The sequence below is a fragment of the Bactrocera dorsalis genome, chromosome 3, assembly GCF_023373825.1.
Source record: "Bactrocera dorsalis isolate Fly_Bdor chromosome 3, ASM2337382v1, whole genome shotgun sequence".
NCBI classification, from domain to species: Eukaryota; Metazoa; Arthropoda; class Insecta; order Diptera; family Tephritidae; genus Bactrocera; species Bactrocera dorsalis.
Genome location: NC_064305.1, coordinates 12,872,355 through 12,886,049, shown reverse-complemented (window position 1 = coordinate 12,886,049; position 13,695 = coordinate 12,872,355). Strand labels below are relative to the sequence as shown.

General features: G+C 40.6%; 1 protein-coding gene across 2 annotated transcripts in view; it reads right to left on the bottom strand.

Annotated features, from left to right (window-relative positions):
• Window positions 1-13,695, bottom strand: part of LOC105233244 (uncharacterized) — a 217,744-nt gene that overhangs the window by 75,563 nt on the left and 128,486 nt on the right. The gene's annotated exons all lie outside the window — the stretch shown is intronic.

The window sequence follows — 13,695 nt, the reverse complement described above, 5'->3', positions numbered from 1 at the left end:
AAGTGATTTATACCAATTGTGTGTTCGATTCACCACTATGTACTCGATATCACCTTTTACCTGGTTATTTTAGAAGGATGAATCTATGTGTAGAAGTGAGGAAAGTCCTGTGAGCACAAGTCACTTGAGAGTGGCCAGAAACGATTACATATGGTTAACGATTTCAAAATCGTACTTGGCGACTTTAACGCCAAGGTGGGCAAAGAAGGTATCTTTGGCACAACGGTCAATAAATTCAGTCTCCAAGATGAAACATTTGCCGGGCCGGAAATATGGTTACCTGTGGCATAGCAAAATTCATCAAGCCACTTGGATGTCTCTGGATCGAAAAACCACTAACAAGATCGGTCATTTAGAGACGCGTATGCTCCGAGCTCCAACCATTGACTCAGGCCACTATCTTGTTTAGGCGAAGATTCACACCCGCCTCTGTGCAGCAACAGCGCACGTCAACAAATACAAGGAAGGTTCGACGTCGAGAAGTTGTAATAAACGATTCTCTACTCGACTTGCACTCCTGCTCTCTGAGAGCGCTCATCAACAACTGGGTATAAAGGAACTGACGAAACTATTGCCTTTTAGAAAATCCAAAAGAACAGCTGGTACGACGAGGAGTGCCGTGTCGCAGTGGAAAGAAAGCAAACTGCCTACCTCGCAGCGTTACGATCGACCACAAAAAAAGGGCGGCTGAAATGCATGAGTACGAAGAGCATGACCAGCTGGCCAACAGGGGTCGAAAATTCTACGAAATTATGGAGAGAACACTTCTTCAGCCTGCTGAATGGCAGTGAAAACATAACACCAAGAGATGGTGAACTCAATTGTCCAATCATGGTTCGAAATTCAATCGAAACTGTGCGTGAATTCATCAAAAATCAGTCGAAATCGTCATTGACCCATTCATGGAAATGGAATTGAACATCTCCAAAACAACGATTTATTGCATTTTTACCGAACATTTGGACTTACGAAAGGTGTGTGCACGGTTTGTTCCGCACAAATTGACTGACGACCAAAAATTGCTCAGACTCCAACATTCGAAGGACGATTATTTGACCAAAAATCACATTTTAACCATTAATCACTCCCCATATTCACATGTTTTGGCATCGTGCGACTTCTTACTTATCGGAAAAATGCATTTGCCCATGAAAGGGAAGCGTTATACAGAGGTAGAGGCCATTCAAAAGGATCTCACCGGCGTACTGGCGGCCATACCAACGAGCTAAAACACTCGTTCGACATGCTTTTGGACCATAAAAAAAGCTGCATCGAAGCAGAAGGAGACTATTTTGAATAAAATAAATTGATTTTGCCGAAAAAAACCATTTGTTCTGTTTTTTTAAGTCCTGTTGACTTTGGAATGTTCCTTGTAAACATTTTATAAGGTCTTAAATATTTCCTGCTGTTTCGAAGTTTCGGTTTCAGTTTAGACTATCATTACGATGCGATCTCTTTATCGATAATAATTTTCAGTAATTATTTTACGAATTACTCGTAATCATATTCCGACTACACTCATTCCTTCGCTTTATAATTATCACATAACTTTATTATATTTTTCATTGATTGACACTCTCTAACACTCTATCACACGATTCAGACACCGCTTTCTCCACCACCGACTACAGGATGGACACGTGTGGCTTCAGCTGTTTCAGCTGTCACTCTTCGCGACGCGCTAATGCCGTTAGAAGCCAGCCGGAAGTGTTTATGTCCACACTTCGCTTAATTTCGCCAACACCCACACAACCGCAACACAATTGAGCACTCAGGCGCCAACGCGGTGTGTTTTTGTAAGTTCACCGTTATTTTTATTACTTTAGAGTTTTTTGTTTTTATATTTGGTTTATTGTGTTATTGTTGTTTTTGGTGTCTGCTAGTGACTTGACATTGTTGGCAAAGTGCCAACAGCGTTGTCTCGCCCGCCCCAATTTAAACACATCCTTCACACTGTCACTGCAACAACTCAACTCAGGCAACAACAACATTTCATTACACGCATCGGCGTGTTTGTGTGTGTCTGCTTGTATGTATGTATATGTGTGCGTGCAATAATGTGTGTCAGCATTGTCTTGGCTGTGTTTATGTTGTTGCTGTTGCAGCACGGCATGCAATCGTTGCAGGCATTGTTCGCGTTTGCCTCACAGCAGTTAACGGTAATCTTTGTTGCAATGCTATTTGTTGTTGTTGTATTTACATTACTTTCGCCCGGCATCAGCAACTTTTGTTTAATTACACTTTAATGCCGTTCATGCCGTCCATACCTCCACGGTGCTCAGCCGTCGCCGCCAGCTACACTCGTAGCAGCGCGGCTGCGGCGGGTGCACCGGCGTCGTCGCCATTGCCGGCTGCCGTCAACACTTCCTGTTGTCAGCGTTGCACGTAATCTGTTGTGTTGACTGACTTACTCGCCGCCTTCAACGTGTGCGTCAATGTTTTTGTAGTTGTTGTTATCTGCCTTACTTTTGCTATACGCTGCGCTGTTATTGTTGTTATTCAGGCGTGACTTTCCTGTTTCTCTTCCTGACTGTTAAATTCTTGCTTCACTTTGTCTCTCTCGCAATCATTTTACTACATTTTTTGCTGTTGTTGCAACATAGTTTTTGTTCCAATTTTTCGTTTGTGTTGTTGGGGCCTTTCCGCGTTCCTTGCCTGCCTTATCATTTGTCCTTACACTCTCACGCTTTTGCTGGCATCACCAAATGTTTTCAACAATCCTTGGCTCCTGCAATGAAAAAGCAACAAAAATATATTTGCATTAAGCATTTGTTGCAACATTTTCGCAAGTTTTGAGATACAATTTCGCAATTGCTGCTACTTAAAATGTTCAAAAAAGAAAGTACAACAACACAAAGCAACAACAATCGCTTAAGTTATTTTAATTAAAACATGCTGAGTGGCCAAAAAGAATGGCTCAATTGCGAAATGTTTGAAAAAGTGCGAAAAAAACAAAAAAAAAAAACAGCGAAGTAACAAGTGGGTCGGTCTGTTATGGAATATTTGTGGTGGTCTTCACCTTCTTCTGATTCCACCGGCGTGTACTGAATCGAAAAGCTTCAAAACTGGGGTGTTTCCTTAAATCCGGACAACAGGACCAAGTCAGCACAGCGGTTCCTTGAATCGCTGAACTATGGCCAATGTCACCGTATAACTCATACAGCACATCGTCCCATCGCCTGCAGTACTCGCCGTTGCCAATGCGCAAAAGACCATAAATTTTGGACAAAACTTTTCTCTCGAACACTCTTTACTTAGTGGGATATCTTACCGAATATGGAAAGCGGATCACTTGGATTATGGAGTTCTCAAACCGAACTCTGCCGGCTCTTTCTTATCATATACCGACGAGAGAGTTGTGGGTGGAAAGAGGCTGTTGGTGGAGAGGGGTAGAGAGCTTCTTTGTGGATGGAACAAAGCTTGGGGGGAAGATTGGTGGAGTGGTTCCAGTCAGGCAACGAATATTTATGCCAGTCAATACGCTGGGTTCCTAAAAAGCTTGGCAAGTAAGATACTTCTGCCTTAGTCCACCTCAGTTTCTTCATTGCAACATTTGTTAGTTGCGTCCTCCAAAATCTTTAGCTAACCGCATGGTTGGGAAGGGGACAGTGTCCAGTCAGGACGCCTATCTTTGCGGCGATGTAATGCATGTTACGCGATAGCAGATTGAGTCAGAGGGTTGATGAGCACGCGCGAAGCTCATAAATCGAGCGCCCGAATGCATAAAGACAACCCTGTTCATTGCCAAACTGATGGAATTTGATTATTAGTTTACTTATTTCACGATTTTATTTTTAGCAGCCTTTTTATCAAATTTGATGCCTACCTGACTATGTTACCATCATTGGCTGCCACTTCTGCTTGAAAGACACTACTTTGGTCTGGCCGTTTGAAACAAAATTTGATTAAGATTTCCTACAGATTTCTTCTAGAGCTTCCATCCATACATGAAAAAGCTCTCTACGCCACTTTTCCAGTGGCATCACTCAACTCACCTATCTCTCGAAGGAAAGTGACGCTACGACTAAGTCCCTCGGGGCAGTGGTCCAAGTTATCAGTAGAAATCCTTACAAGTCTAATGAAAGTTTAACACCAGGAGATGGTGAACACAATTCCCCAATCGATGACGATGGCAATTACTGGTCTGAAAAACAATTTCTTGCCGGCTAAGATCTTCAAATGCGATGGAGAAGAACTGATAATAGAACAAATGGGTCTGGTAGTGAATGAAGGCAAGACGAAATATCTCCTGTCTTCAAGCAAACAGTCGTCGCATTCTCGACATCACTGTTGACAGTCGTAACACTGAAGTCGAGATAACTTCGTCTTTCTTGGAATCGGCATTAAAACCAACAAAAACGTCAGCCTTGAAATGTAACGCAGAATAACTCTCGCTAACAGTTGCTACTTCGGACTGAGTAGACAATTGAGAAATAAAGTTTTCTCCGAACAAAGTACAAATTCTACAATTCACTCATTAATTCCGTTCTGGTTTTTGGTCCAGAGGCTTGGACGTTGGAAACAACCGATGAGTCGACGTTACGAGTTTTCGAGAGAAAGGTTCTGCGAAAGATTTATGGTCCTTTGCGCATTGGTCACGGCGAATATCGCATTCGATGAAACGATGAGCTGTACGAGATATACGACGACATTGACATAGTTCAGCGAATTAAAAGACAGCGGCTACGCTGGCTAGGTCATGTTATTCCGATAGACGAAAACACTCCAGCTCTGAAAGTATTCGACGCAGCACCCGCTGGGGGAAGCAGAGGAAGAGGAAGACCTCCACTCCGTTGGAGGGACCAAGTGGATAAGGACCTGGCTTCGCTTGGAATATCCAATTGGCGCCACGTAGCGAAAAGAAGAAACGACTGGCGCGCTGTTGTTAACTCGGCTATAATCGCGTAAGCGGTGTCTACGCCAGTAAAGAAGAAGAATCCTTCAAGATATATTTTATATGTATGTATATTTATTCGCTGCGTCCTTGTATTTTTAATCTCATTTATTGCGTCTCCATAAATTGATGCTGAGCACACCCGTTCTGCCTTCTACATAATTATATATTTTTTACACAAACAACAACGGCAAATAGTGTTAAATGCAACCGATAGTGAGCTGGGGCAATTATGAGCTTCGTTGGGCAACAATCCAAGCAACTAACCAACTATTTAACTGACAGACAGACAGACACTTTGACAAACTGCATACAAAATGCGAGAGGAAGACAGTTAAAATGAAAAGGAAGAAGGCGGCGTTGACACAGTTGGGTGAGGGTTGTCACAGTCGGGTCCAAGGAAAAATTGTAAAAATTTTATTTTGTGCGCAGTGTCTTCAGCGAGGATTAAAATTTGCCGTCAGCGACATGCCACAAATACACACACATACCCAGCGAGAAAGAGTGAAAAGCGGAGAAAGTGTTTAATGACGGAAATTAAAATAAAAGTTCATTAAAATAGTGTGGCCAGAAACTCATAACCTTTTTTTATGAATTTCCCATTAAGCGCGTAGATAATTGAAGGACGAACGCAACCCAACACTCAGCCAGGCAGTTTTTCTTTCTCCATAGTGTCAACTAGCGCTTGGCAACTGCAGGCAAAGATAAAAGTCTATATATAGAGGAATATATTGAGTGCGAAAAATATAATCAGTGTGCTGCCAGCAACTAAAAAAGTTGTATGTATGCGGCAATAATAACGGTTGACAATGACAGGCAGGCTGAAAGTTACGCCGTTGCCGCGCGATTGTGTAGCCGCGACGCGGGTCATGTCACGTCAAGTGAATGTAATTAAACTGCCCTGTTATTGTCGCTTTGGAAATTTTTCACAATTACAAAAACAAAGTCAGTTACAAAAACAAAATCAATGGTTGACTGGCTGACCGTACCGTTAGTCAACAAAAGCATAGTAGAAGTTTAATGAGCGCGCAAACTAAAAATGAGAAAGTGGGGTTAAGAGCTTAAAAACTCGTCTCGGTTTTATTAAAAATCGCTGCTGATAGTTATAATGTAATTAAAATTAAATTTTAATGAAGATGCGAAAATTACAGTTAGCGGCTAATATTGTTATTGCAAAAATCACTCATATTTTAATGGAAATATAATGAAGAGAGCTGATGATTAAAAGCCTTAAAGGAACCTACTTTAACATTGATTGTATAAGTAAATTTTTGGTATTATTGAATTTCAATCTCGCGCAGGATATAAGGCGGTAAGTTGCCTTTATTTTGAATAACTTAATTTCCAACAGTAAGTATTTTTGAAACGTATTTCTTAAAAAACTGGCTGAGAAATAATCAACTGAATGTCAACTTAATATCCTCAAATCTAGCTTTCAGGCAAACGTTTCTCTTAGAGATCCTAATTGTTGCTAGGTACGATCCGAGCCAATTAGAAATGAGATATATGTACGAAGTTCTCTTTTTTCAAACTGGATTTAAAAGCTTTAATGGATTTCCGTAGGATATCACCTGATCAAATTTGACCCGGACTGCGAATTTTCTAATATGTAAACACCTATCATTGCTTTTAAAATTGATTCCTTTTAAGCCAAGGCAAAAAATCTTATATTCCGCCGATCAAATTTGACCCGGACTGTAAAACTTTCTTTCAGGTATAAATCTCTGTTAGAGACCCTTTCTGTTGAAGAAGTATGATTTATGTAAGAGTTTCTCTATTTCAGTTTAAATTCAAAAGCTTTAATGGATTTCCGTAGGATATCACCTGATCAAATTTGACTCGGACTACAAATTTTATGGAAAATACCTGTCATTGCTGCAAAATTGACTCATTTTGAGCCAATACAAAAAAATCGTATATCACTTGATCAAATTTGAACCGGACTGAAAAACTTTCTTTGGGCTATTAGTCTCTATTTGAGACCCTTTCTCTTGATAGATACGATCCGAGTCAGTTAGAAGTATTATTTATGTAAGAATTTCTCTGTTTCAGTTTAAATTCAAATTAGTGGATTTTAGTAAGCTATCACCTGATCAAATTTGACCCGGACTGAGAATTTTCTAATAAACACCTATCGTTGCTTTTAAAATTGACTACTTTTAAGGCAGTGCAAAAAATCTTATATCACATGATCAAAATTGACCAGGACTGCAAAACTCTCTTTCGGATAGGGGTCTCTATTAGATACCTTATCGATTGCTAGAGTCACTCTTCCCTTTTTCAATCTGCATTTAAAAGCTTTTAATGGATTTCGGGAGACAAAACTCGTAAACAGTGTTCACAATCATATACCACCTGATCAAATTTGAACCGGACTGTGAATTTTAATATAAATAAATATCACTATTTCTAAAATTTTTTACTTTTGGGCCAATATAGGCACGCTTAATCAATTTTTCACATATTTATTATAAGTTATCATGGACTACAGTGCTTCCAGCGAATTTTGCAACATTTTCAACGATTTCGTAGACCTGATACCGTTGAGCATACAAAATTTTGAAACAACTCTTTGTTGAACTCATTTCCAAAGCAGAAATTGCCAGTCAAGCTTTTTGGGTCATAAAAAAAAAACTGCCAACAAATACACTGTAACTGACATTTGTAGGTTAAACTTCACACATAGCTAGGTTAGGTTGAGTGGTCGATTCTAATAGTGATCTCACTTGGAAAGCATAGAATGCTAGCAGGTTGTTGTACCTAAAAAGTCTTACATTTAATGCATCGTAAGATGCTTACAAATCGCCAAATCATATTGCGCCTATCACAAATTTGTTGAGACGGCTAATGTTAGTTTGGTGTATGTCTTCTAGAGCGCCGTAGGTAAAATTTCTAAGATGCTTCAACCTCAAGTCTTTCAAAGTCTCGACAATGGAGAAGAAAGCGCCTGGATTATTGACAACTGGTGACCGACTTCACTGTAACTTATATAAAACGTATGACTTTTTCAATGAAGAAAATAATTCGAAGTGCAGAGCTGAATCGAGAAGGTAAAATCTTCTCTAAGAGCGTATAGCTGCTGGCGTACGTCGATGGTATTGATATCATTGGCCTCATCTGCTTTCTCCAGAATGGATAAGGAGGCGAGCAAATCAAACACTCTGTTCGGGACTGCGTTTGGTTATATTAAACTCATCAGAAGAATAAAGCGCGACTCAGAGACAGTATTTGTTCAGTGGTTCTTAGCTCACCAGTTTTTTTATGGGAGATCATATGATTTAAGTTGTCGATTTGCATTGCTTTTAATAATTGCGTTCTTGTCTCTTGAGTGGACTTTTTTCTGTCTTTGACAATGATATAAAGTCCTGCCTTCAGCTCATTCCAACAGTTTAGTGAATAATTGTGTTTCAAAGAATGGATGACTACCTATCACTATGGACGAGACTTGGGTCTATCACCATGATCCTGAATCAAAAAAAGGCTAGTGTAAACCTGGTTGTTCGGCTACGAAACGAGTTCGTGTCCGGATATCGACCAAGAAGGTTATGACATCAGTTTTTTGGCATGTGAGGGGAATATTATTTGTGGATTACTTTCAAACTGGTAAAACAATTAATTCTGAATGTCATTGCAACCTTTTGGAGCAGTTGAAGGAAAAATTCGTGAAAAAAGAATATTCGCAGGTGTTTATTGTTCCATGCTTTCTTCAAAGCTATTCTTGGTTGCAACCAAAATTAGCGTTTTTTCTTGTTAACCTTCAATACTTTCATTAGATTATTAAATATTTCCAAGGAAAAAAAATATTTCAACAAAGTAGCCTAAAATTAACCCACAACTACTTTCTTACAAAATGTACGTGTCCACTTCAATCACTCTGCTTGCTTTCTATTCATATTATTATTGCTTTTCACATGTCGACTGACATTAAAACGCAATGTTTTCATTCTCTTAGCATGCCAGCACTCACACTCCCACGATTATTTCGACTACTTTGTACGATCATTATGCGCCTTAACAAAGCACACACACTATACTCGCTTTCTTTCTTCTTATTGCCCTGCCTTCATTGTATTCGGGCTTTTGTTTGCGTAACGCCATTGTCTGAGCATTATGTACCAACACATGCTTTGTTGTATTAATATGCTTAATGTGGCCAAGGCACGACAGAGGAATGAATGAATATGTGGCGACAGGAAGTCCACATTGTTTAAGAGGCAAGAAAGGCGACAAAAAGAGGAAAGCAAAAAGCAAAGAAAGCAAAGAAAAAATAGCAAGCCACCACAAACAATGCTTGCTGCTAATACACTTAAATTTTATGGCACTCACTGTGCATACAACAAGCACAGTGACAATGCGCCATAAATGTTTGCCATTTTTGCTTATTTTTCTGCTTTATCCCCAGCATTAGCGCATGCTCTCCACACACACACACCCATACTCCGCTTAGTGCCGCAATCATCATATACGTCAGCTGCCATGCATATATATTTATTTTATCCGCTGTTGTTAGCGTCACAACGCGCCGCTTTGCGTCAATTTTGGCAATGACAATGCGCCGCCATGGCGTATACGCAACCTACTTATATGCGAGCGCTATTGATTTGATTTCTTTTCAATACTTCCACTTCGCTGCCGACTAATGGCGTTTTGTCACAAATACTTGCATACATAGATATATAAATGCATACATAGGCATATACACGCATACATACATACTCAAATACATTCCTGTATACAAGCAATAACACGCACACACCAATTTACGCCTAGCAACGCATCAATTTCTCTGTCATTTCCACTATGCTGATTTCCTTTCGATTCAAATTCTATTTCGGCTTGAATTTCTATCATCGGCTTAGACAGCTGACATCTTCTTCTGCTATTTGCTGTCACATTGCTCGCATTCGCATTCTTTCGCTAAGCTCCACTCATCCTCTTGACAAGATTAATTGATTTAATGACTAAATCCATTGGGACTGTTTAAGTGTTGGTGACTGCTGCTGCTTGGTAAATGGTTGTTGGTGATTATAATATGTTTTCTCTGCCGCAAATTGACTGATGAGTCCAATGCATACAAATTGTAATCGGATGCTACTAATCGTTTCGGCATTCGTATGAAAGGATTAAGTGAAATTGACTATGGGAGTGGCAATGACAAACAATTAGGCGAATATTTGCATGTTGGGTTTGTAAGACTAGATTCTAAAGGAGTTGAGGGTTTTGGGTAAAAAAGGAACTGCAACAAATTTCAGACAAATATCTCTAGAACTTAGGAATTAGTTCACGTATAAGCAGACGGGTAGACAGACAAACGGACTGTCTGCCTTGACTACTGCCAAGGCTTCGTCTAATTCGAAGAGACATGATGGCCGAGTTGAAACTCAAATCAATGATCATACCTCTTCAGACCCAAAGAAGTACGCGAGCTATTTAACACAAAAAATACCAAAATACTACATACCACTTACTTTCACCGATGAGAAGGTTCAGAGTGTCATCAACAGGGCAAAATCGCCCCAGTCTATTGCCTCTAATGGAATTAACATGCTGATATTGAGGATTACCAAGGTCTACAACCCGTCGCTGACCACTCTTCAAATACCCGATGTATGGAAAATCGAAAGAGTGCTCCCTCTACTGCAATCCGCCAACAAAGGGGGCTCTTATCTTCCGACAACTCTCCAGTAGTGAAGACACTTGAGGCCTTGCTACTCCCACTTGAGCCTAGGTAGTTCATGGCCTTAACCTGAAACCATCTTGCGAGAAGACGATCCTTGTAGCATTAGACTAGTTAAAAGTCTTTGACACAGTCAATCACATAACGCTACTTGAGGACATCGAAAAATCTACGCTCCCTCCAGAGCTGAGGAAGGGGACTATGAACTACCTGAACAGCTGTCACTCATTCGTACTATTTCGAGATAAAAACTCAACACTGAGAAGAACTAAACAAGGGGTTCTACAGGGTGGTGCCCGCTTCACGTTACTGTTCAACTTCTACATCTCGAAACTTCAGCAAACCACCAGATGGATTGTACGATAATGATGTCGGGAAATGGAATCGATGGCATGTGCTCCCACTTTAAACTGTCCTTACTTCTACCTCCAGAAATTCGTTTTTCTTCCATATTCCAAAGCCCTTCAGCCCTTCACTTGCTTTTACATTTGACCATCTAAGCAAAACTCACGCATATTGGTGCAAACAACAGCTCACACATTCCCCGTATCCTTCAACACCTTCCTCAAATTACCCACGTCTTGGCCACTATGTCACTCCTGCTAACGCGTTATCGTTCGCATTCACCATCGCAACCAGCTTAATTCGGCCATCGTCGCTGTTTACCGCTAAACTGGCGAGTGAGTTGACTTTGTTTCGCTTCTCGCCTGCGCTGAAAGAGCAAACAATTAGATTGCTGTTTGAGCGCCTGCAGGCACAAGGATATCGAATTACCGCGCCGAAGCAGAAAATTTAGCGGTTAATTGTCGCTTGGTAAGGAAAGCTTAGTAATTGTCGCAGTTAATTGTGTTGACCTGTATTTTCTGCGAGATTGGTTAACTTTCGTATCAGTCTTTAATTGATGTGTTGCGTAAATTTGAGAAAGCATCAAGTGATCAAGTTAAGTCAAACTCGTTTGTGAAACTTGATTTCATTGTGGACTTTCGTGTTAATATGATATGAGCTTTTGACATTATTCGATAATAGTAACGGGGCTACCTCCTCCGATAGGTACAGGGTACTGTGTGAAATACTCACAAAACTGGAGTGTTTTCATCTATTCGAACGACATGACCTAACCAGCGCAGCCGCTGTTTCTTAATTCGCTGAACTATATCAATATCGCCATATATCTCATAAGGCTCATCGTTTCATCGACTGCGATAACCTTCCTCTCGAAAACTCGCATCGTCGACTGATCAGGTGTTGTCGTTGTCCATTCCTCTGCACCATATGGCAGGTCCGAAATAATAAGTGACTTCTAGAGTTTGGTTTTTGTTCGTTGTGAGAGAACTTTACTTCTCAATTGCCTCCTTAGTCCGAAGTAACACCTTTGGGTAAGAGTTATTCTGCATTGGACTTCGAGGCTGACGTGGTTATTGATGTTAATGCTGGTTCCAAGATAAACGAAATTATCTACGACTTCGAAGTTATGACTGTCAACAATGATCTAGGTGCCAAGTCGGAAATGCGACGACTGTTTTTTTGATGACAGGAGATTTTCTCTTACCCACGTTCACTACCAGACCCATGTGCTCGTTTCCTTATTCATTCTGGAGAAAGCAGAACTCACGGCGCGGTTGTTGAGTCCAATTATATCAACATCATCGACATAAGCCAGCAGCTGTGAACTCTTATTGAAGATTGTACCCGCTCGATTAAGTTCTCCAGCAACAGATTGAAGAAGTCGCACGATGGGGAGTCGCTTTGTCTGAAACCTCGTTTGGTATCTAACGGCTCGGTGAGGTCCTTCTCGATCCTGATGGAGCTTTTGGTCCCGCTCAACGTCAGTATTCAGACATTGCGGCATAAAGACAGCTCATTTTCGTGCTGTCAAAGGCAGCTTTGAAATCGACGAAGAGCTGGTGTGTGTCGAACTTCCTTTCACGGGTTTTTTCCAAGATTTCACGCATGATGAAAATTTTGTCGGTTGTTGATTTGACAGGTCTACAGGCACACTGATAAGGTCCAATCAGTTTTTTGACGGTGCGCTATAATCTTCCACATAATACACTCGACAGAACCTTATATGCGATGCTGAGAGGGCTTATCCCATGGTAGTTGGCGCAGATTGTGTTGTCTCCTTTTACGTGAATTGAGCAGAGCACAGTTAAACTCCTATCATAGAGCATGCTTTCGTCGGACCATATTCTACAAAAAAGCCGATGCATGGTCCTTATCAGTTCTGCACCACCATGTTTGAATAGCCGGCAATCAGTCGGCCCCACCGCTTTTCCTAAAGGTGTGTAAATATAAGAAAGCTTATTTCCGGAGGCAAGTAAAACTGACTGAAAAAATTCTGAAAAATCATAAGAAGCTATAAATGAAGAACTCATTTAGCTTAATGCAAGGCCATGCAATACTTTTTGGAAAAATCATGCTCATTAAACACTTCCGGCTTGGCAACTTACATGCATTGGCGCTTGCAACGTCTTAAGCAACAAACCGGAAATTGCATGCTCACTAATTGCAATTCTCGTTTCGTCATAATTTCGCAACATTTTTGCTTGATTTTTTTTGGAATTTTTTGCTTGCTGACTTTCAATTTTTTTAATTTCAAGCAAAATGCGTTTATTGCACTGTTTTCCTACTGCCCGGTTTATTCTTCAATAATTCGAATTTTTTCAAGCATCCTTTGCACTTTTTACCTCCTTTTCTTTGCTGTCATATACGCGCATTAATTTCACCAAAACTCGCTAATTTAAGCCTGTCCTTACGGTAGTACATGCCACTATACTTAAGCGATTCACTTTTGCCTTTTGCGCACAAATCCTTTTCAAGCTTCAACCTAACCAAATATTTATAATTTTGTACTCCGTATAATGCTGTTGCTTGCTCCTGCTTTGCTATCATTTAATGTCGCTGCTTTCGCCAGTAGCAACATTTCGCCTTCCGCTCTTCTTTTGTGTATTTCTCTATAGTTGCCTCATAATGGCTTACCTCACTCTCTCAGCGCACAACATTTATTCACCAGCTGCGCCAGTTGAGAAAGCAACTCCCTGCTCGTCATCATTGTGTCTTCTCGTGGTCTTATTTTCATATTTTCCGCCCACTGCACTTGATGGCCACAGCGTTACGCTTTACT